Below are 22,649 nucleotides of genomic sequence, written 5' to 3' on the forward strand. Positions count from 1 at the left end.
ACTGATCTTTCCAGCGAATGGCTGTGCAGGGAGGGCATGTCAGTACAAGTCTGATCATTGGAGGAGAGCAGGCTGAGATCCCAGCACAGCTAGAGAACTGACCATGCTGTGCTCTCATGCTTAATGTAGTCAGTTTTTAATAGGAAACCACAGGGACTGGCAGGAACACCAGGGATTTCACTCAAAGGAAACAATACAATGAGAACAGGATACTTTTTCATACCAGTACATGGTACAGCAGGTACATATCAGAAATATGAAATGTTGGGTTTACATGTTCTTTAAAAAATTCTTATTCTCTATATTGATTATCTGGTCTTGAGAACCATTAATGAATAATTTACAAATAAGTTAAATAGCCTCGTCATCAACAAACAGCAAATAATGTAATCAGAATCATGTCTCATCTGACCAATTTTCTGTTTATTTACTGCTGTTATTCCAGCAGTTGCTTCAGATTTGGGGGAGAACAACACAGCAAGGCCTATGGTTAATAAAAGATCCTTGTCTAGGGATGCTTTTGTAAAAAAATTGCCCTGATATATAAGACACACTAATCAGCATCTGTGCCTGTGAACAAATTTAGATAAGCATGGTTATGTATGAGCCCACAATCACTCTCTAACACATGCACCCTTCTCTTTTCTGCCAAAAAAGGGTAACATAAGCCAAACAGATAAATCAATAACAACAGAAAACACTGATTCTCAAACTTCAGATTTTGCTTGGAAGGTTCATTATAGTCAATCAAGTAACACTATTATTATTATTATACAGTATTTATAAAGCGCCAATAGTTCGCTCAGCGCTGTACATTACAAAGGGGGACAGAACATGTAACAGAACAATAACAATACAATGCAAAACATGAGGGCCCTGCTCTTTCGAGCTTACAATCTAGGAGGGAGGGGATGGTGGCACAGGAGGAGATAGCTGTGGGGGATGGAGTGGTAGGAAGAGTGGAGGAGGTCGGCAATTAGCAGGGGGTGGGGTAGGCTTCCCTGAAGAGATGGGTTTTCAGGGTGCGCCTAAAGGAGAGGAGAGTAGGTGATAATCTGATGGGTTGGGGCAGGGAGTTCCAGAGGATGGGTGACACCCTGGAGAAGTCCTGGAGGCGGGCATGGGAGGAGGAGACCAGGGAACTAGAGAGAAGGAGGTCTTGTGAGGAGCGGAGTGTGCGTGCTGGGTGGTACTTGGATATTAGGTCAGTGATGTAGTTCGGGGCAGTATGGGGGACGGCTTTGTGCATCAGTGTTTGGATTTTGAATTAGATAAACTGCAGCATGTTCTCAAACGCATCGGGATGGAAAACAGTGCGAAGAACCAAACAGTTGGTGTCATTCAACAGCAGCTTGTCGTGAATGTATGGGGAGGATGCAGCCAGGACAGTCTTGTGAGCTCGGAATATTCGGTCTTGTACCTGGATGGACAGATCACAGAATTTCCGCTCCAACCACTGCACAGGGCTGTAGTGGGGTAAGTTCATCTGGATGCTCTCACTGCCAGGCATAGTGACCACCAATATGGACGCTATGGTGTCAGTGATGTCAGCTTTCAGTCCACTCACTTCATGGGGTGTCTGTTGTCCCTTGTCTCCTGTCTTGTGATGCCTTTTTGCACTAGAAATTAATAAGAAAGTTGTGCAATGTGTAAATGCTATAGTTCAGGCTTTGATAGATTTACTAGTCAGCTACAAGTTAGTTATTTCCTTGGATAGATTATTTTGGATCATAAAGCAATTTATATCTACTCTACACTGAAAATAGCTTAATAAGCCAACCAATCACAAGGAGTTCCTTCAGCCTTTTGAAAGATTCTTACATATACAACCTTTTTCTGTTTGAAAATATCTCCAATATATTTTCTGTGTAGCAAGAAACAAATCGAACACTGTTCGAGGTCGATCTCCTTTCCCACCTCCACTAGCACACTAACAGGTGCTGGCCCCATTCGCTGTAGACTGCATTATATGGAAAAAGAATCTCTGGTTGGCTGCACATCCATAAAATCACCTTTATTGTAACATCTTGACAAAAAACACTCCACAGTGTAATCACAAGAAAAGAGCATTCCAGCTAATGCGTTTCACTCTAAGACCAGCACTTATTCATAGTTCTGCACACATATATATGCACACAAATAATTTCTGTGCAATCCTTATTTTCTCACTTATAACTGCCTCTCTTTTCATTATTCTTCATTGTTTCAAAACTTTCTGGCATCCCCCCACTTGGTGGTAATCCCTGCAAACATGAAACCCTAAATATATAGAACATGGCCTTAACCTCAACCTGTCATGGTCAAGGGTCAGCCTGAGAGACCAATAGTGATAGCAGTAGATAGACTCCCACTGACCAGCAGGATAAGTTCACAAGCAATTCACCCTGGAGGATGATGCAGGCTCACCCAGTGGTGCGGGGTCTAAGCACTAATCGGTATTCACCAAAGCCTCTGATGTGTTAGTAACAGGTTGCGATCCTCAGAATTGCCCCACCAGGAGATGGGCAAGCCAGGGTCCAGTAGCAGATATAGCAGATAGGGAGAAAGCAGAAGCATAGTCAGTGAACAAGCCAAAGGTCGGTAACAAGTGGTTGCAAATTGGGATCAAGTTGAAGCATAGTCAAGGAGCAAGCCAAAGGCTGGTAACAAATGGTAGTGAAGCTAAGGATAGCTGCAGGTACACAAAGGAGCAAGATATCATCTGGAGAGAGCACTATAATCTGGAAAACAAGAAGTGCAGAGACATGGCTTTAATACGAATTTTATGGGAGGAGCAAAGGTTCACCAGAAACAGGAGACAAGGCAAGACTGTCCTATGAGATCAGACAGAGAGCTGTCCAGCATCTCGGGTGCTGGTCTTAGAGTGAAACGCGTTAGCTGGAATGCTCTTTTCCCCCTTGTGATTACACTGTGGAGTGTTTTTTGTGAAGATGTTATAATAAAGGTGATTTTATGGATGTGCGGCCAACCAGAGATTCTTTTTCCATATGATGCGGTCTTCAGTGAATAACTGGCTGTAGCCGAAAAATGGGAGCAGATGTGAATAAAGTCACATGGTTTATGGGTGTAGTTACTTATAATGAGCATAGTAAAACAGAGACACAACCAGACTACACAGAGGTCATTAATTCAGACCCTGACACAGCCTCACTATAACTGCTATTTGTACTTTTCCATGTTGTATCCCCCTCCCTTTAAACAAAAAAAACAAAAAAAAAAGTCTATAACCTATAGCAGCTCTTGCATAAATCCATATCTCCTAACTTAAGCCAGCCATAGATGGAGACATTTTCTTTCCTGCAAACCCGGGTTGCAGAAAAGAACATGGCTACATTCCCCCATCAACACAGTCAGTGTTTAAGGAGGAATCCCTCCCACGAGGCTATTGGGCAGGGGGAGCCATCACCACCCTAAGAGCACAGTGATTACTGCCAGCAGCTATAATAGCTGCTAGCAATAATTGCATGTAAAATCCGACAGGCTGGTTGTACCCAAGTTGATCGATTGATCGACTTGGGTACATTCAGCTTGACCATACATGGTTCGAATCTCAGCCGGTCCCCACTGAACCGCTCGAGATCTGAACAGTCTATGGCCGGCTTTACAAAGACAAGAAACAGAGAAATTTTTGTCAAAGCAAGCAAAAGTTGGCTTGGGTTAATAAGAGCAGATGTGACAAAAGTCACATGGTTTGATGGGTGTAGTTACTTATAATGAGCATAGTAAACCAGAGACACAATTGTGCTGATGTACTAAAGTCAAATAGGTTGCTCACTTTTGCTAGACAACTATCACTTTGCAGAGGAATCTTACCTGAGCATAGCGAATGTAGTGAAAAGTGGTTGCTTGAACATGAGTGAATAATGGAAATAAGTAGAGCTTCACCGCATTTACTAAACCAAAGGAAAATAACCTTGAAAAGTGAATGGCCTATTTTCCTTTTTAAATTCAACCCCCAATAGGTAAAACTTACAACAGCAGAGGAGCAGTGCATGCAGGGAATGTTTGTTGTACACGTAGCAAATGAACAACATATTTATAATAGTTCTGTTGGAAAATGAAATAAGTAATCTGGTTGCTATGGTTAAAAATATGGCAGGATAAAACATTAGAAACTATTCACATGTGTGAAGTAGATTAAAGGAAATTAAAGACGAGCCAGATGCTTATACAGCCCAATAGCTCAGGCTGAAATTTAATGACTCATCTCTTCAAGGTTTCTGTGAAAAATAGCCAGCTTGAACAGGTATTATTACTGATGTACTTTTTAGCTAGCCCATAGTGCTCTGATTATATTAATCCTAGATTATATATCATATGTTATTTGTAAAACAAAGATGTAAAGTTAAAATCAGATATGCAGATTTTTCTGTCAATGTATCAATTATTGCATGCTGAACAAGAAAAATCAAAGCATGTATGGCTAGCCTTAAACTGGTTGTAAAGGCTCAAGGTAAAAAATCCATCTGTGTGCAGAAGCCCCGAGTCCCCCTCAATACTTACCTGAGTTCCATTTCGATTCAGCAATGTACACTAGAGCCTCAGCTGTCCCAGATCTCTCCCTCCTCATTGGCTGGGACAGCAGCATGACCCATTGGCTCCCGCTACTGTCAATCACAGCCAGTGAGCCAATGAGGAGACAGTGGAGGCAGAGCCTACCCATGTGTGTGTGTGAATGGACACACAGTGCAGCAGCTCGGGAGCAAGCTTGCTCAGGTGCCCCCACAGCAAGCTGCTTGCTGTGGGGGCACATGGAAGGTGGGAAGGGCCAGGAGTGCTGGTGGGGGACCTGAGAAAAAGAGGATCGATCAAGGCTACATTGCACAGAGCAGGTAAGTAGGACATCTTTGTTATTAAAAAAAAAAATCTGCCATTACATTCACTTTAAGTGTACACCTGTGCCCCAGTTTCAATTTACTAAAGAGCTTCCCAAAAAATAAAGGTGCTCAAGTACACAAATAGCATCTACCTTTCCTTGTAGTTCCAGTTCTCAACTGCCTTCCATGCCTCTGTGCAGTCTCTGCTTCACTGTATATATAAACCCCAAATCTATTTTTAACGTGTCTAGCATGGTGGCTTTATGCTGTATACATCATCATTTTTGTCTAACTGTTGAAAGATTTCTTATCTGTAAATCCTACCATTAGCACTTTTTGTTTCCGGCTGACATTGCCAAGCCACTGCCTTGAAATACGCAGCAGAGTTGTCAGCCTGCCATGCACACACCTTCAGTTGGCTACTGGACAGACCTGATGGTCAACCCAATGGCACATGGTAGGCCGACAATACTGCTGCTAGTTGAATGACACCATCTTCATATGGTCAGCCTGTTAAAGGACGTGGTATGACTGGCAGGATTTCCTGGTAACAGATTCAGAAAAACAATTAGCCTCAGAAAACTGTATACAGTAGGCAATTATATCAAAACATATTGAAATTAATCTTCATTTTACATACATTTTAAGCTCTCCAGTGGTTCGCTTTCAAGGGTTAGGAGCTATGTTGAGGTTAAAGGGATTCTTTGAGGATACAAAAAGGTAGCTGGGCACTACTGACCTTTTTTGTAACGTAGTAGGCTCCAGCACCGTCATCCTGATCCTGACATTCCTTTTAATGGGAACATTAATCTGCAACAAGCATGCAGCCAATGAACCCTGAAATGTCTGAACTGCTGTCCTGAATACTTGAACCAGGTCAACAAAGAAAGGTTCAGGATGACAGTCCTGTAGCCCAAACCTTCGCTAAAATCAGCAATGGCAGCTTCCATATTTCTAAATGGTAAGTCATCCTACATTCAGGCAGGAGAGAAGATCCTCTTTTTAACTAGTAATTTACCATACACAAAAAACAAATATAATGTTCCAGAGAAGTTTTTCTTCCTTTAGCAGATGATGTACATAGAATGGTAATCACGCTAATATACAAAGCCTAGAAGACAATTATACAGTAATTGCCAGTGTCAATAATTACTCAGTGAAATCATTCCAATATAACAACAAACAGCTCAGGGGCAGAGGATGTAAGAATGTGAGCATGTGTGAAAATAACCCATCAGAAGACCATGGTCTTGATGATTCGAGTAAACATTCAGTGAGCTGGAAACTGGAGCCAAAAGTACCACAATGACAACTGTCCGGCAGCAAGAAGCCATATCATGCATACTATATACTGTGTGTGAATATGAGGAGTTTTTAGTATTAGGACCCGTTCACATTGATCTGATGCATTTTTGGGGTAAAAAAGCGATAGAAGAATACATGAAAAAAAAATGCCTTTAAATCCAAAGGAATTCTTCACACCAGTGCACTATATCTTTGGTGAGCTTTTTAAAAAGTGTGCCAAAATGCATATCTCATTCATTTCTATAAAAAACACACCAAAGGAACACACAGTGCATTTTCGGTTAGTCACATGTCCAAGTTTCACAGGTGCATGATTGGAGTCAGGAGTCCATAAAAAGCAGCAAATGTGCATCAAAAATGCGGCCAAAATGCATTTCCATTTTCACTGTATTTTTCCAATGGAGCAATGTGAAAGAGCCCTAAAGGGGGAGGAAAGGGCATTACTGGACCATCACTGTTGAGGGGCCTTTAGTGTAAAAACACTGTATTGTTATAAAACTACATCTCCCTCTTTGCACGTTGGTGTCAAGGACTAGATGACAGACCACTACATTGTTTGCACAAACAATCTGAATCAAAGAAGCTTTCTGCAAATCATTTAAAGCCCTGGTGCCCAACCTGCAGCCCAAGGGCTGCATGCAGCTCTTTGGTATATGATGTTTGGCCCTCAGGCCTCAGTAGTTTTTAGTGGGAACACCGAGTAGGTTAAGAGAGTCGATCTCTACTAGCCTCATGTGACATGTTTCCAATTTCATATTGCCTTCTGCCATCCCTAGTCAACAATGTAGCATGTCCACACTCCCTGACCCCCATTTCCTTCATTAGATCTGCACTTTCTTCTGACAGTCTTCTGAAGCATTACATATATTAAACATTATGTGTGGCCCTTTGGTGATGTGAGGGGCCGCATTTGAGGCCCCCTTCAGCTCATAAATTGACAACCACTGATTTAAAGCTCAGTTGTAGTTTTTTTGCAAATGTTATGAATCAAATACAGGGGGTTCAAAATGATAAGTGATGCACCCTATTAGTTGTTATTTCTGTAATCCTAACCCAACCCCAACAGAAAACTTTTATCCTTGGCAGTAGGTTGTAAATAAGGCCCCTGAATTCTATGTGAGAGCAATGGTCTCTCTACAACTGTCCCACACACCCCATCAGGCCTACAGCTTTCCAATGTGGAGGGATCATGAGCTCTGCTGATTAGGATGACTCAGCAGTGTGCATGTTGGACAGCTGTAGGGAGGCCGCTGCTTCCACACAGAGCACAACAGTCTTTATCTGTAATCATTACAGTGCCCCTTTATTGTACAGTCCCCTTTATATCACAGTTCCCCCATGAACGCCCCCCACCCCTCCATTCCTTGCTGCTCAGTGTAAAATGCCCTGGCCTATTTTTTGTCCCAGTCCTGCCTAGTGGGAGGCTTGTAATAGGGCCACCTACAGCTTGAATTTCGTCAGGAACCGGACAAAATTCACTCCGTGTATGTCCAGCTTTACTGGACCTAAACATACTACTAGACCCATCACACAGTAAGGTGGATGGATGTACATACATTGGCTGTGAGTTTGAGTCCAACCATCTGGATGGAAGGGAACTCACACAACTGTGGCTTTCATTCTTCCTCAAACATTGTATTACCTGGTGCACAGAGCAATAGTAAGGCACACTGAGTGTATCAATTAAGTAAATACAGAACACAAAAAAAAATGCTTTTTGTTTTAAATGTAGATTGTCCCAGCTTTATAAACTGTCATAATGTAATTCTTAAATCCCAACACCTGGAAACAAAAACTTTCTCCCTTGCAGTGGAGCTTTTTTTTACTTACCTGATTCTCCACTCCCCTTGCAAGTGATGCTCCCTTATGCTCTGGCAGTAGACTGTCCTACATTTAAATGAAATGGATCGGCACTACCGCCATTACTTCAAAATCTTTGTTTTATTAAATCGAACACAGTAAAAACATCACAGGTACAAAGGGTGACGCGTTTCAGCTCAACAAGCCTTAGTCATAACCCAGACTGTCCCTCAGCCTTCTCACATTCATTGCAAGGCTATGAACCCTAGATTGGTCATGACAACATCAGAGGTCCCTAGACCGTTGGAGCACATGGGAGAAGAGGCCGTAGGAACTGGTATAGAAGTACAGGGGAGCCTGAAGTGTATGATCAGGTTAGGAAATCTGCCTTTTCGAATTGCCTAGACAAAAACAGCAAATAAACTGTTCACTTTGCAAGGGAATTTTCCCTAGAGCCTAGAGAATGAGGTGAAGCTCTGCTGCCTTCCTCCATCCAATTATGTGTAAGGAAAAAAACATTTTTTGTTTATTTTCCTTGCATGGGTATTCTTTGCAAATTGAAATGTCACCACATTCACTAAGATCTAGGGAAAATCACCCAATTATTACCCAAGGAAAACTAAAAAAAAGCTGTAATTTTGCTTGCAAAAGTTTGGAATATAATCAATATGGACTTTATGTGAAACGCGTTAACTGTCCTGTGTCCTATGTAAGGAGTCGTGATTTATGCTTTTATATGAAGACTTCAATAAATGGAAATTTTAACAAGTATTTTGTTGGAGTGCGACCCAAGTTTTATTTTCTACTGTTCAAGCTGAGGCCACTGGACAGGTCTGCACCTGCCAGTTTCCAGACGGGCGGATGCTTCATACACTCACCTGCAGCAGTCTTTGTGCTTTCATTATCCATTGTTTCCTCCTACCAAAACCAGGACATTTTCTACTCCCACTGGCCACAGTTCAGCCCTTTAAGTTTGAAGGACAGTAAACTGGCCCTTTGCTTAGAAAGTTTGGAGACTCCTGGTATAAAACATCATATATAGAAGGATCACAGGCTACAGCTTTTGTTATCCCTCACATGATATGTATAATACATGTATATACAACAGACCTGCCACACTGCCACCGCTAAATGACAGATCCCTGTAAAGTAAACATGTAATATAACCAACAGTCCTGGGGATCCTGACTAATATCACTGACCAAATATGTTGTGAGCACATTTGGTCAGTGATATCATCCAGGATCCCTTTCTGTTTGTTTACATTATAGCAATATGGGATTTTAGGATGGGGGGGGGGTGAACTGGCCAATTAAAGCAAAGAAAATGCCACGATTTGCATAATTTTTTTTTGTGGTAAATGGGCACGTACCCATTGTTCAGTATACGTGATATTTCTAGCAAATGCATGAATCACTTCTGACAAGTTTTCCTGACACCAAGAGAAAAGAACGTGATGGGGAGGGAGCACACAGGCTGGGATTGACAGCCTCAGCTCTCTTCTTGTGTGCTGTGTGAAGGGGGTGTGTCCCTTCCCTCCAATCAGCTCTCCTTACTGAGCTCTGCAGAGTGTGACTTCAGCTCTCCGGCACCTTTTTCTGAAAGCTCAGACAAACTGTATAGATTCTGCACTTTGAACAGATGCAGAGGAGTGGGTGCTGCAGTTAAACAGGTACAACTTATGTAGGAGGATTTGTTTCAATCCTATGTATCACCTGAGGCCAGTCACTTCACTGGGTATATGTAAGGATTTACAACCACTTTAACCACTTGCCCTCCTGAGGATTTACCCCCCCCCCTTCATGAACAGGCCATTTTTTGTGTTACAGCGCTGCGTTATTTTAACTGACAATTGCGCGGTCATGCAATGCTGCACCCAAATGAAATGTACGTCCTTTTTTTGCCACGAATTGAGCTTTCTTTCTGTGGTATTTGATCACCTGTGCGTTTTTTATTGTTTGCGCTTTAAGCAAAAAAAGAAGAGCAATTTTGAGAAAAAGACAATATTTTGGACTTTTGGCTATTAAACATGTCCAGTAAAAAAATTTAAAAAATCTAATTTAGTCATAAATTTAGGCCAAAATGTTTTCTGCGACATGTCTTTGCTAAAACAAATCCCAATACGTGTAAATTAAATGGTTTACGTGAAAGTTATAGCGTTTACAAATGGCAGTATAGATACTGAGATTTTTTTTTTCTACTAGTAATGGTGGTGATCAGCAACTTTAGCGGGACTGCGGCAGACATTCTGACACTGGGGGGGAACTAACTTGGTGTCGCTGACACCCCTGTGACACCAATACAGTGATCAGTGCTACAAAAAAAGCACTGACACTGTACTAATGATACTGGGCAAGAAGGGGTCAATGTGAGGGGTGAGCAGAGGGTTAACTGTGTGATGGGAGTGTTTTACTAGGGGGCGGGGGGTGTTATTCACTGTAAGCACACTGATCGGGATGTCCTATGCACAGCCATCCCAAGCAGTGTGCTTGAAATGACAGGGCGGAAGATTGTTTGTAAACAAAACAATATTCCTCCCCGTCGGAGATGCTCGGTAATCACTGGGCACCGGCGGGTAATTACAGGCCGAGACCTGGTGATTGACATCCATGGCCGCGAATGGGGGGACGGGTAGGGCGCGCACACGGCTCATGTGCTCCCCCTACCCAGCAATGAAGAATGACGTATATACACGTGATCCAGTGCACAGGACAGTCCTTAAGCGGTTAAATCAGAACTCCAGTCAAACAGATACCTCTAATAAGCACCATCCAGGATCACTGCTTTACTTTACAATGTACACTTTCCTTCATGATATGAGAGCTCTGGCTCTTATACATTGAAGTGCTAGTGTTGTTTATCCACACTCCTCTCTCCTTGGTCAATATACATACATAGTCACTACAATAAATAAACTCACCGGCCTCTTTATTAGGTACACCAGTTCAATTACTTGATAACACAAATTACTAATCAGCCAATCACATGGCAGCAACTCAATGCATTTAGGCATCTAGACGTGGTGAAGACGACTTGCTGAAGTTCAAACTGAGCATCAGAATGGGGAAGAATCGGGATTTAAGTGAATTTGAACATGACATGGTTTCTGGTGCCAGACGGGCTGGTCTGAGTATTTCAAAAACTGCTGATCTACTGGGATTTTCACGCACAACCATCTCTAGGATTTACAGAGAATGGTCTGAAAAAGAGAAAATATCCAGTGAGTGGCAGATGTGTTGATGTCAGAGGAGAAATGGGTGGACTGGTTGTTGGGACATTCAGATGGTAGGGCCAGAATTTGGCATAAACATGAAAGCATGGATCCATCCTGCCTTGTGTCAATGGTTCAGGCTGGTGGTGGTGTAATGATGTGGGGGAGATTTTCTTGCCACTAGCAAGGTGAACCTAATAAAGTGGCTGTGAGTGTAGTATATAATACTATATATACAGTGTGTGTGTGTATATATATCAGGGGCGGACTGACCATTTAGTCACTCGGGCACTGCCCGAGGGCCCGGGGTCGGTAGGCGGCCCCATGAGATGCCCCTGGTACCTTTCATAGGCTTTTTTGGGTGTGGTTTGAGTGTGGGCAAAGACACAGGGGCCCCATGATTGCCTATTGCCCGGGGGCCCCATGAGTTGTCAGTCCACCCCTGATATATATACATATATATATATATATATATATAGTGTATTCTGTGAATGGTTCACAGAACAAAGTTTAAATAACAAATTAAATTAAAATTTTATCAAAATAGGTCATAGTACACATAGACTGCATTGTCCACATGCTTCAAATTATTTTGGTAAAGTGATTTCTAAAACCTTTTTCTTTTCATGGTACAATCATTTCCATTTATTTGGCATTCATAATGTCATTTACATTCTAACAGAAAGCCTTAGTGTACACTTGCAGTTGGGTGGTGGTAAATATATGTGACTGAGCCATGTTTTTACCACCCCCCTTAATTTGCAAAGGCAGCCATATGTGAGTATAAACACGGAAAAAGTTATTCCCTGTTGTGAAGGTGAATGGGGCTATGCCAAGTGAATGCAGCCACACTGCAATCACCCTGCAGCCATTCGGTGCCTTTTAGGCACCATAATGCCTGCTCATTGCCTGTCAAATGCCTTCTGAGAAGTGATTCACCACTGATAGTTTTTCAGAGAGTCAATGCAAGTGAGAACGAACCCAAAAAGACCCGAAAATGCAAGAGAAAAAGAAGTGACAACAATGACAAGTAATTGCTGCCAGCTGCTGCCATTGGGGCTTCTACAGTCATCTGCTGTGCCTGGAAAAGGTGGAAAGAACTCGGGAACAGTGCCATCATGTGGTCAAAATGAAGATGACACCATATTTGCAAGGTAATAAACACCAACAAAGCAATGCCAGCAAAGGCTTTATTATTATGGCATGCAAAATGTCCCAGTAATAAGTATGGCAAATCATCTTGTTCACACACAAATTTAAATGGATGACCCTCTAACATGCCGCTATCTGAGCGATAACTCATGAGGCCCTAAATACACAGACTACACAGGTAGCAGACTTGAGCACATTTCACATAGCTCTCATTTATAAAGCTGTGGAAATACAGCTGCTTTTTAATTAGAGGCTACTGTGTGCTTAATAAGTATGTTTTGTGCTATGCTTACTTCAGGACTCTGAAGCAAGGGAAGCCCATTCATTCTAATAAAAAGACTGGGATGGGGGGAGTGTGCCGCTAAAAAGAAGCACCAGTATTTCGATAATTTGTGATAACGCATATACTTTCTTTCACTTTTACCTGAGGCTGCTCTAAAACAAAGAGAGGGAGAGTCTTGATGATAGAGATGTAAGAGACGATGAAAATAACAACTACTTCTGATACTATCATAAGCAGGGCGGACTGACAACTCATGGGGCCCCAGAGCAATAGGGGATCATAGGGCCCCTGTGTCCTTGCCCAAACTCAAAAAAGCCTATGAAAAAGGTACCAGGGGCATCTCATGGGGCCCCCTACTGACCCCGGGCCCTCGGGCAGTGCCCAAGTTTCCAAATGGTCAGTCCGCCCCTGATCATAAGCTACAGCGGGTAATGCTAAACATATACAAACTGCATGTATTCAGATTATTACTTTGTGTTTGTTATCACGTTTTTATTTTCTAATGCAGTGTGCACTAACATCATAGGTCAAGTGCAGTCATGACCCTGACTCCATGCCAAGCATACATGTTTTATCAATTGCAAAACTCAGTTAATGCCTCTTTAGGACAACCCTCTGGTATTGGATTCTATTGTAACTGCATTGTCTGCCATTACTTTGTAAAGCCTCATGCAAAATGTTGGCGCTATATAAATCCTGAATAATAATAGTACAGGAGCACAAGTATTCAGTTTGTTTACACAACAAGTTTATGGATCTATGCAAAAGAGCAAACTTCTGTTTCACATGACCTAGAACGGCTAACGTGACAGTAGCTGAGCAACTGCAGACATACAGATAGGGAAAAACAGAGTGACAGTACACAGCGCTCAGACCTACAGGAACACAGCACCAGGACACAACAGACAAACAGGAACACAGCCCCAGTATACAACAAATAAACAGAAAGGAACACAGCCCCAGTATACAACAAATGGACAGAAAGGAACACAGCGCCAGTATACAACAAATAAACAGAAAGGAACACAGCGCCAGTATACAACAAATAAACAGAAAGGAACACAGCGCCAGTATACAACAAATAAACAGAAAGGAACACAGCGCCAGTATACAACAAATAAACAGAAAGGAACACAGCGCCAGTATACAACAAATAAACAGAAAGGAACACAGCGCCAGTATACAACAAATAAACAGAAAGGAACACAGCGCCAGTATACAACAAATAAACAGAAAGGAACACAGCGCCAGTATACAACAAATAGACAGAAAGGAACACAGCGCCAGTATACAACAAATAGACAGAAAGGAACACAGCGCCAGTATACAACAAATAGACAGAAAGGAACACAGCCCCAGTATACAACAAATAGACAGAAAGGAACACAGCGCCAGTATACAACAAATAAACATTCTAGATAGTACCAGGGGCAGTGCCCAGAATATACCACCACGTCACAAATAGAAACTGATGTGTATCCACAATTTTCTCTGATGAGATGTCTCGGGTGAACCAGTTACTGTTGTTGGGTTTTTTTGGTTTTTTTATTGATGGTTTATTTTTGGGCTTTGTTCCTTTGCCCCATTTTATTATACGTGTGGATGGGGAGGAATAAAAGGTAAAAGGAAAAAGCTATGTATTGTCAAGATGGTCTTGGATCCTTGTGTTTCCAGTTTTGATTGCTCATTGCTTTTGTTATTATGCCTGGTACAGGATCTGCGTATCCACATTGTTCTGTCTATGTGTAATTGTACTGGTGCAGTAATATTGCTGAAGATTCTGTAAACCCTGTCCCATTTTTATTTTTCATTGTCTTGAGAATAAAAGTTGTTTGGATTTAAAAAAACAGTTAGAAACTGAACATACGGACAAGCCAGGAAATAAAGAAAGAGGTTGGTCTTGCAAAGAATAAATGAAATAAAAATAATTTATTTAGAAAATTACTTTAAAACATCCCATGGATAAAGTATCCCCAACTCTAAAAATCACATTACACATTACATATTTATTGAAGGATGACCCTTCAAGGCCACAAAAATTTAAAACGAACGACAGATTGCAAAAGATAGCAGGACCAACCCCCAAAAATTCTTCACATATATTAATAGTAAAAAGGTCTGGTCTGAACATATAGGCCCTTTACAAAATAATCTAGAGTGGGTGACTGGGGACAAAGAGAAGACAAATTTATTAAATACCTTCTTCAGCTCTGTGTATACAAAGGAGCATGGGGGAGCTCTTGTCCATAATGGGCATGGTATTGACACAGCCCCAGATGATCCACATTGGCTCACAATTGATATGATCCAAAAATATTTAGACAGAATAAAGGTGAATAAAGAACCTGGACCGGATGGCATACACCCACGGGTCCATAAAGAATGGAGCTCTGTCATTTCAAAGCCATTGTTTCTCATTTTTAGGGACTCTTTAATGACTGGCATAGTGCCACTGGATTGGCGTAAGGCCAATGTGGTGCCAATATTTAAAAAGGGGTCAAAATCTTTACCAAGTAATTATAGAACTGTTAGTTTAACTTCTATAGTTGGGAAGATACTGGAGAGTTTAATAAAAGACCACATAGATGAGTTCTTGCTGAAAAAAAATATTTTAAGCAACAGACAGCATGGATTCATGAAAGACAGAAGTTGTCCAACAAATCTGATTTCTTTTTATGAGGAAGTGAGCAGAACCTTGGACAGAGGGGTGGCTGTGGACGTGGTATACTTGGATTTTGCAAAAGAGTTTGACACAGTTCCCCACACACAGCTATTGTGTAAGGTAAAGTCTACAGGGTTGGAAAAATCTGTATGTAAATGGACAGAAAACTGGCTAAAAGATCATATTCAGAGAGTAGTGGTTAATGATTCATACTCTGAATGGTCTGGGGTTGTCAGTGGTGTACCCCAGGGTTCAGTGTTTGGACCCTTACTTTTTAATATATTTATAGCTATTTATATTTCATTTAGCACAACACAAGCTTTTTTTATTTAGTTTGTGATTTAGAGGGGATATCCTCTTGGTGTGTTTGCTGCTTTGTACACAATTAGGGTGTGGTATTTGCACAGTTTAATTATTTTTTATTACAGCTCAGTGGATTGCTTTTAAAAAGACCTGGATTCTTTCCTAGATACGCAGAATATAACTGAATACTAACATTTATAGGTAAAGTTGATCCAGGGAATATCCAATTGCCTTTCGGGGGGATCAGGAATTAATTTTTTCCCTGCAGGAGCAAATTGGATCATGCTTTGCTGTGTTTTTTTTTTTTTTGCCTTACTCTGGATCAACCATGGGTATGGGGTTATAACTTTTTTTTTTATGGTTGAAATAGATGAACTTTTGTCTTTTTTCAGCCAGACTAACTATGTAACTATGACCCCTGAACATATCCCCCATGAGAATACTATATAAACTTTTAAATACATTCAGGCAGGCTCAGCACTTCCATAGAGATTACTGGGAATATAACACCATTTCCAATTGGTTTGGTCCGGGAAGTGTTGAAAGAAAGGTCACTTCAATTATAGAGAAATAGAATTAAATCCAACGCGTTTCCCCCTAAGGGCTTCTTCAGGGTAACAAAGGTGGTTATATTCATAATACGATAACAAAACTCATCATGTCAGATATCTGCCTGCTTGATTCAGAAAAATATATATTTTTTGTATCTAACGCCACAGGAGCATCCCATCTGTTGGTTAACCTTCCAATTCAGAAGATATCCCCCAAACAAATGTCTAGCAAGAGCCCTTATTGGAGTAGAGTGCCAAAGAGGAAAAAATATATACTCTCTCTCAGCATGCATCAGTGGCTAGCGAACCACCTTTTGATTGGTCCAGAGAAGTATGCATATTCATAATCCAGTTTTACTGTAGCTTGTCATACTAATGCCAAAGGTAACAATGCCACCTACTGACAAAAGGGAGGAACTACAGCTAGGCCAGACATAGGAGTAAAAGCAAAACCAAGACTGCAAATCAGCCAGGCTAACTACAACCTAGAACAGCTAAATTTACTAGTAGCCCCTGTTTAGGACAAGGGAGATACATATAAATAAGGGATGTTGGATTTGGTTGTAATTGTGGAGATACTGAATTATTTTTTTGTACGGGATGTAAGGTAAAAACCTTGCTACTCCTGGTAAGAAACTGCCTGCAATTATATGATTTGATATACTTGAGCCTAGTAACCAGTCCTTTACAGAGTCATCTCTAAGATGCCTGAAGCTGTGGTTGCAGGCTCAATTCCTCATGTAAAATACAGGGTTAATAGCCCTGCATTGCATTTGAAGAAGCCAAGGAGCCGCTCACAGCCCACCCACAGCCTGGAGCTAGACAACAGAACTGGAGCCTGCAGGAGTCAAGAGAAAAGTAATACACCTTACCCCTGCAACTCTGGATTTACCAAGCATTTAACCACTGCAATATGGGGGGGGGCACTGCAAAGGTACATTTTGTGCCCTTCTTAGAATTTAGTTTTAAGCATTTTTAAAAAGCTGCTTTTTTGGTAAGACAGCAAGAACGTCTACACAAAGACCACTAAAAAACAAGTTTACAAAAAGTATTTACGTATTTTGATATAGTGTCATCTTTTCTTTATTATATTTGCTGGCATTTCAGAAAACTGACTGACAAATCAACATGAAGCTTCTATGTTATTTCAAATTGTGAATCCCAAGTTAATTCTCTGTCTGCAATAAAAGTTATTTAATATGTAAACTGACCATATATTTAGCAAAATACAGCTGATATGACCTTTCTTATAATGAGCTTGGAAGATTAAGGTTACAAGAAGCCTTGGGCCAAGTATAGATTGGGAACTTCCAATTATTTTACCAGCGCAATTGTCACGTTCCCTACCGAGTGCATTAATCTCATCTAATTGTGTTGTCCAATCTATTTTGCTTTATAATACAAATTCATTTTTAACTGTTTCTTGACAGTGAGAACTTTCTGTAACAAACAGTGCCGGTATAATATACAGTTGTGTCCAAAATTATTCAACCCCCACTGAAATTGAGTGTTTTGGCCAGTTTGACATTGCTTTTGATCATTCAGTCATCTTGCTTACATTTACATTAAAGAGGCACTTGTAGGTCAGACAAATATAACATAACAGTTATAATGAAATAACCACAAATGTCTTTTCTGTGCTCACAGCATTATCAGTTTTATTCAACCCCCAAGTGACATTCAATCTTAGTACTTAGTACAGCATCCTTTTACAGTTATAACAGCTTTTAAACGTGAAGCATAGCTTGACACAAGTGTCTTGCAGCGATCTACGGGTATCTTCGCCCATTCTTCATGGGCAAAGGCCTCCAGTTCAGTCACATTCTTAGGCTTGCGCACTGCAACTGCTTTCTTTAAGTCCCACCAGAGGTTCTCAATCGGATTTAAGTCTGGTGACTGCGATGGCCACTCCAAAATGTTCCAGCCTTTCCTCTGCAACCATGCTCTAGTGGACTTGGAGGTATGCTTGGGATCATTGTCCTGTTGAAAGGTCCAACGTCTCCCAAGCCTCAGGTGTGTGACGGACTGCATCACGTTTCCATCCAATATCTCCTGGTACTGAAGAGAATTCATGGTACCTTGCACACGCTGAAGCTTCCCTGTACCTGCAGAAGCAAAACAGCCCCAAAGCATGATTGACCCTCCACCATGCTTCACAGTAGGCAAGGTGTTCTTTTCATCATAGGCCTTGTTCTTCCTCCTCCAAACATAGCGTTGATCCATGGGCCCAAACAGTTCTAATTTTGTTTCATCAGTCCACAGAACACTATCCCACAACTTTTGTGGTTTGTCCACATGGCTTTTGGCATACTGCAGTCGACTCTTCTTATTCTTTGGAGACAGCAAGGGGGTACGCCTGGGAGTTCTGGCACGGAGGCCTTCATTACGCAGTGTGCGTCTTATTGTCTGGGCTGAAACTTCTGTACCCACATCTGACAAATCTTTTCTCAGTTCCTCAGCAGTCACACGGGGACTTCTCTCCACTCTACGCTTCAGGTAGCGCACAGCAGTCGAAGTCAGCATCTTCTTTCTGCCACGACCAGGTAGCGTTTCAACAGTGCCCTTTGCCTTGAATTTGCGAATGATGCTTCCTAAGGTGTCTCTTGGTATGTTTAACATCTTTGCAATCTTCTTATAGCCATTGCCCTTCCTGTGAAGAGAAATCACCTCTTCTCTTGTCTTCCTGGACCATTCTCTTGCCTTCACCATGTTTGTAACCACACCAGTAAATGTCTAGAAGGAGCTGAGTATCACAGTCATTTTAAAGCTGCCTAATTGGTGCTTATTATGCTTGATTGCTGCTCGGTGACATCCACAGGTGTTTTCAATACCTGATGGAAAGCACCTGTATGAACCTCTGTTCTTCAGAGTGGTAGTCTTTAAGGGGTTGAATAATTGTGGCAATGAAGAAACCACATAAGAACCATTTACTACTGTATTACATAAACAATTGATGTCATTTTAGTTGCATTTGGGTAGTTACAACGTCCTTGTAGGATTTGATTCTGAATACAATTCCAAATGTACACTATAGTCCCTAAACCCCTTTACAGCATTGGGGGTTGAATAATTTTGGACACAACTGTAGATTCTATCACTCATAGTAAGCATAAACATTCAGGCAAAAGTAGAAACTTTTTTTAGTACAAGGAAGAACACTTCCAACCTCAGAAAAGTTTTTATTGCTTTCGTTAACTCCATAGAAATGGTTTCCTTTCAGGTTTTGCCATTGTTTTCAAAACAAGAAGGGAGCTAGGAAGAAAGCAGAGGTTCCAAGCCTTCTCTATTCTACTTGAAGCTTTTACCGCAGTCTATCCACCATCTGCAGGACAAGATTTGAGGTAAGTTTCCGCACAGGGGATACAACTAAGATTTACAGCAGGGACGCTCAACCTTTTAAAGAGTGAGGGCGACTTAAGTGATTTGGTAACTGGTCTCAGGCCACAATGAAATGAAAAAGTGTAAAACTGAATGTGACAGGGAGGCCACAAGGCCCCCTGGAGGATGGGGTGGGGTTACCATCGTGACCCCAGATGCTATATCAGTGGTTGGGGGGGCGGTGGTAAAAACATGTCTCAACGATGGGGTTTTACTGACCCCCAGACTGCAAATGTAAATTAGCCCATACTATCCTAACCCCCTATATGACTGCTTTCACACTGATGCACTGCAGGGTGCAGTGCAATACACCTGCGGATTAGCTGCACTTGGCCATAGAATTCTATTAAATCTTACGGATGTGTTGCACTTTTTGAAAGAGCACCAAACCAGCAGGATATAATAGAAGTGCGCTTCCTTGGTTTGAGGTTGAGGGCTCCGAGGGCCACATGTTGAGCACCCCTGATTTGCAATTTTTCTAAGCACTTCTTTATTTTCAGCCATTTGGACTGGGAAAGGCTTCATTAAAATAGAACTAAAGGAGAAACTTTTTTTTTCATTTTGGATAGAGTAAGGTAGGGTTATAACCCCTGTCAATTTTTTGCCATCTGTGTCCCATTGGAGAGATTTCCCTTCACTTCCTGTGCCATAGCCAAAACAGGAAGTAAGAGGAAATCAATCCAAAGTGAGGGAATCCCAGAACTAGTGCCCCCATTGGAAGATTCACCCTCTATTCCTGTTCTGGTGTAAACCCAAAATTTGGGATATTCTTTTACTTGCACTTTCAGTAATGGTGAACAGGACAAATAGAGAGGGTGAATCTCCCTAAGGGGGGCACAGACAGCAATGAAAACTCACAGAGGTTCTAATCCCTCTACACTCTATCCAAAACTAAAAACAAAAGTTTTGCCTTTAGTTATACTTTAAATATTCTTCTGTTGAATCAACCACTAGACGTAGTCAATAATGCTCACTCAATAGCTCTCGCCAGTGATTGTTGTTACAATGGCATGACATCCAGGCAATTCACATTTTCAGAAGATCTGGTCAGCAGCAGCACTTCCATATTTGCTTAATAACAGGGTTCCTCAATGTAGTGTACTAATCAGAAAATAATTATTTTAGTAAAGTAAATCTGTTTAGAAAGGTGCTGTAAGTGAATATGTTTTTTATAATATATATTTTATATATATAAAGACCTCCAAACTTCGTGTGGCCTTCAGATTAGCACAACAGTGCGTAGAGATCTTCATGGAATGGGTTTCCATGGATGAGCATCTGCATCCAAGCCTTACATCACCAAGTTCAATGCAAAGCGTTGGATGCAGTGGTGTAAAGCATGCTGCCACTGGACTATAGAGCAGTGGAGAATTTGTTCTCTGGAGTGGAGTCTCGTAATCCAATAGACATGTCTGGGTTTGGCGGTTGCCAGGAGAATGGTACTTGCCTGACTACATTGTGCCAAGTGTAAAGTGTGGTGGAGGGGGGATTATGGTGTGAGGTTGTTTTTCAGGGGTTGGGCTTGGGAAGGGAACTCTTAAGGCGTCAGCATACCAAGACATTTTGGACAATTTCATGCTCCCAACTTTGTGGGAACAGTTTGGGGATGGCCCCTTCCTGTTCCAACATGACTGCACACCAGTGCACAAAGCAAGGTCCATAAAGACATGGATGAACTTGTTTGGGGTGGAGGAACTGGACTGACCTGCACAGAGTCCTGACCTCAACCCAATAGAACACCTTTTGGCGGAGACTGCGAGCCAGGCTTTCTTGTCCAACATTAGTGCCAGACCTCATAAGTGCTTCTGGAAGAATGGTCGAACATCCCATAGACACACTCCTAAACCTTGTGGACCTTCCCAGAAGAGTTGAAGCTGTTATAGCTGCAAAGGGTGGGCCAACTCAATATTGAACCCTACGGACTAACACTGGGATGCCATTAAAGTTAATGTGCGTGTAAAGGCAGGCGTTGGCAATATAGTATATATATATATATATACAGTATATAACCTTATTTAGGTTTTGGATAGAGTGGAGAGGGATTAGAACCCCGTTAGTTTTTATTGCAGTCTGTGTTCCTCTGGAACTCCCTACCCCAATCCATCAGACTATCACCCACTCTCCTCTTTTTTAAGCGCACCCTAAAAACCCACCTCTTCAGGGAAGCCTGCCCCTCCCTCTGCTAACTGCCGATCTCCTCCACTCTTCCTACCACTCCATCCCCCACAGCTTTTCCTCCCGTACCACTATCCCCTCCCTCATAAATTGTAAGCTCCAAGGAACAGGGCCCTCGAAGCCCTTGTGTATCGCATTGTATTGTTATTGTACTGTCTCATGTATTGTCTCCCATTATAATGTACAGCACTGAGCAAACTGTTGGCACTATATAAATACTGTATAATAATAATAATAAAGTGATTCACCCTCTCTATTTGTCTTGTTTACCATTATCATTGAATGTAAAAGTAAAGCAAATCTCAAATTTTGGGTCGTTCCCGGAAAAGTTATAGAGGGGAAATCCTACAATGTGGACACCTGTTCTGGTGAACTGGGGGTTCCCTAGGGATTTGCAGGGATTTCCTCTCACTTCTTCTTTGGCTATGGGACAGGAGGTGAAGGGAAATCTCTGAAATGGGACACAGATAGCGAAAAAAAAATCTGACAGGGATTAAAACCCTCCCTTACTCTATCCAAAATGAACAAAAAAGTTTTGCCTATAGTTCTGCTTTAATTTATATTAGCCCTTCTCTTTATGTATGTGGATGATGACACTGTATATATTTTAATGAAAAAAATTCTAAATACCTTTTTTCCTAATTGATATACATCTGTCATGTCTCCCAGCTCTTTCACAGGAAAACATCGGCCGGAGAAGCTTCTAGTCCTCCCCTGCTGGTCTCACGTTCAAAAACAAAAAAGGCTCTGAAATCCAAAGAAAAATACATAATTAAATGTTTTAAATTGTCATAAAATATGTATTTTAACTAAAATCATTATTATTTTTTGTGCAAAACATGGTGTGGGCTATCAAGGTGGAGATCCTGCCAATCCCGGCCTGTTTCACACCCCTCCAGCCTGTGTCTAACATTTGTATGTGGGAGGTGATGCCTCCATTAATTATCCTGTAATATCCCATCCCCATAGTGTAGAGCTGTTTAGTAAACATGGAAGAGAAGGGAGAGAGTGG

Source organism: Staurois parvus, unplaced genomic scaffold (genome assembly GCF_062004578.1).
Source record: "Staurois parvus isolate SC_StPar_1 unplaced genomic scaffold, SC_StPar_1.0 ptg000536l, whole genome shotgun sequence".
Taxonomy (NCBI): Eukaryota; Metazoa; Chordata; class Amphibia; order Anura; family Ranidae; genus Staurois; species Staurois parvus.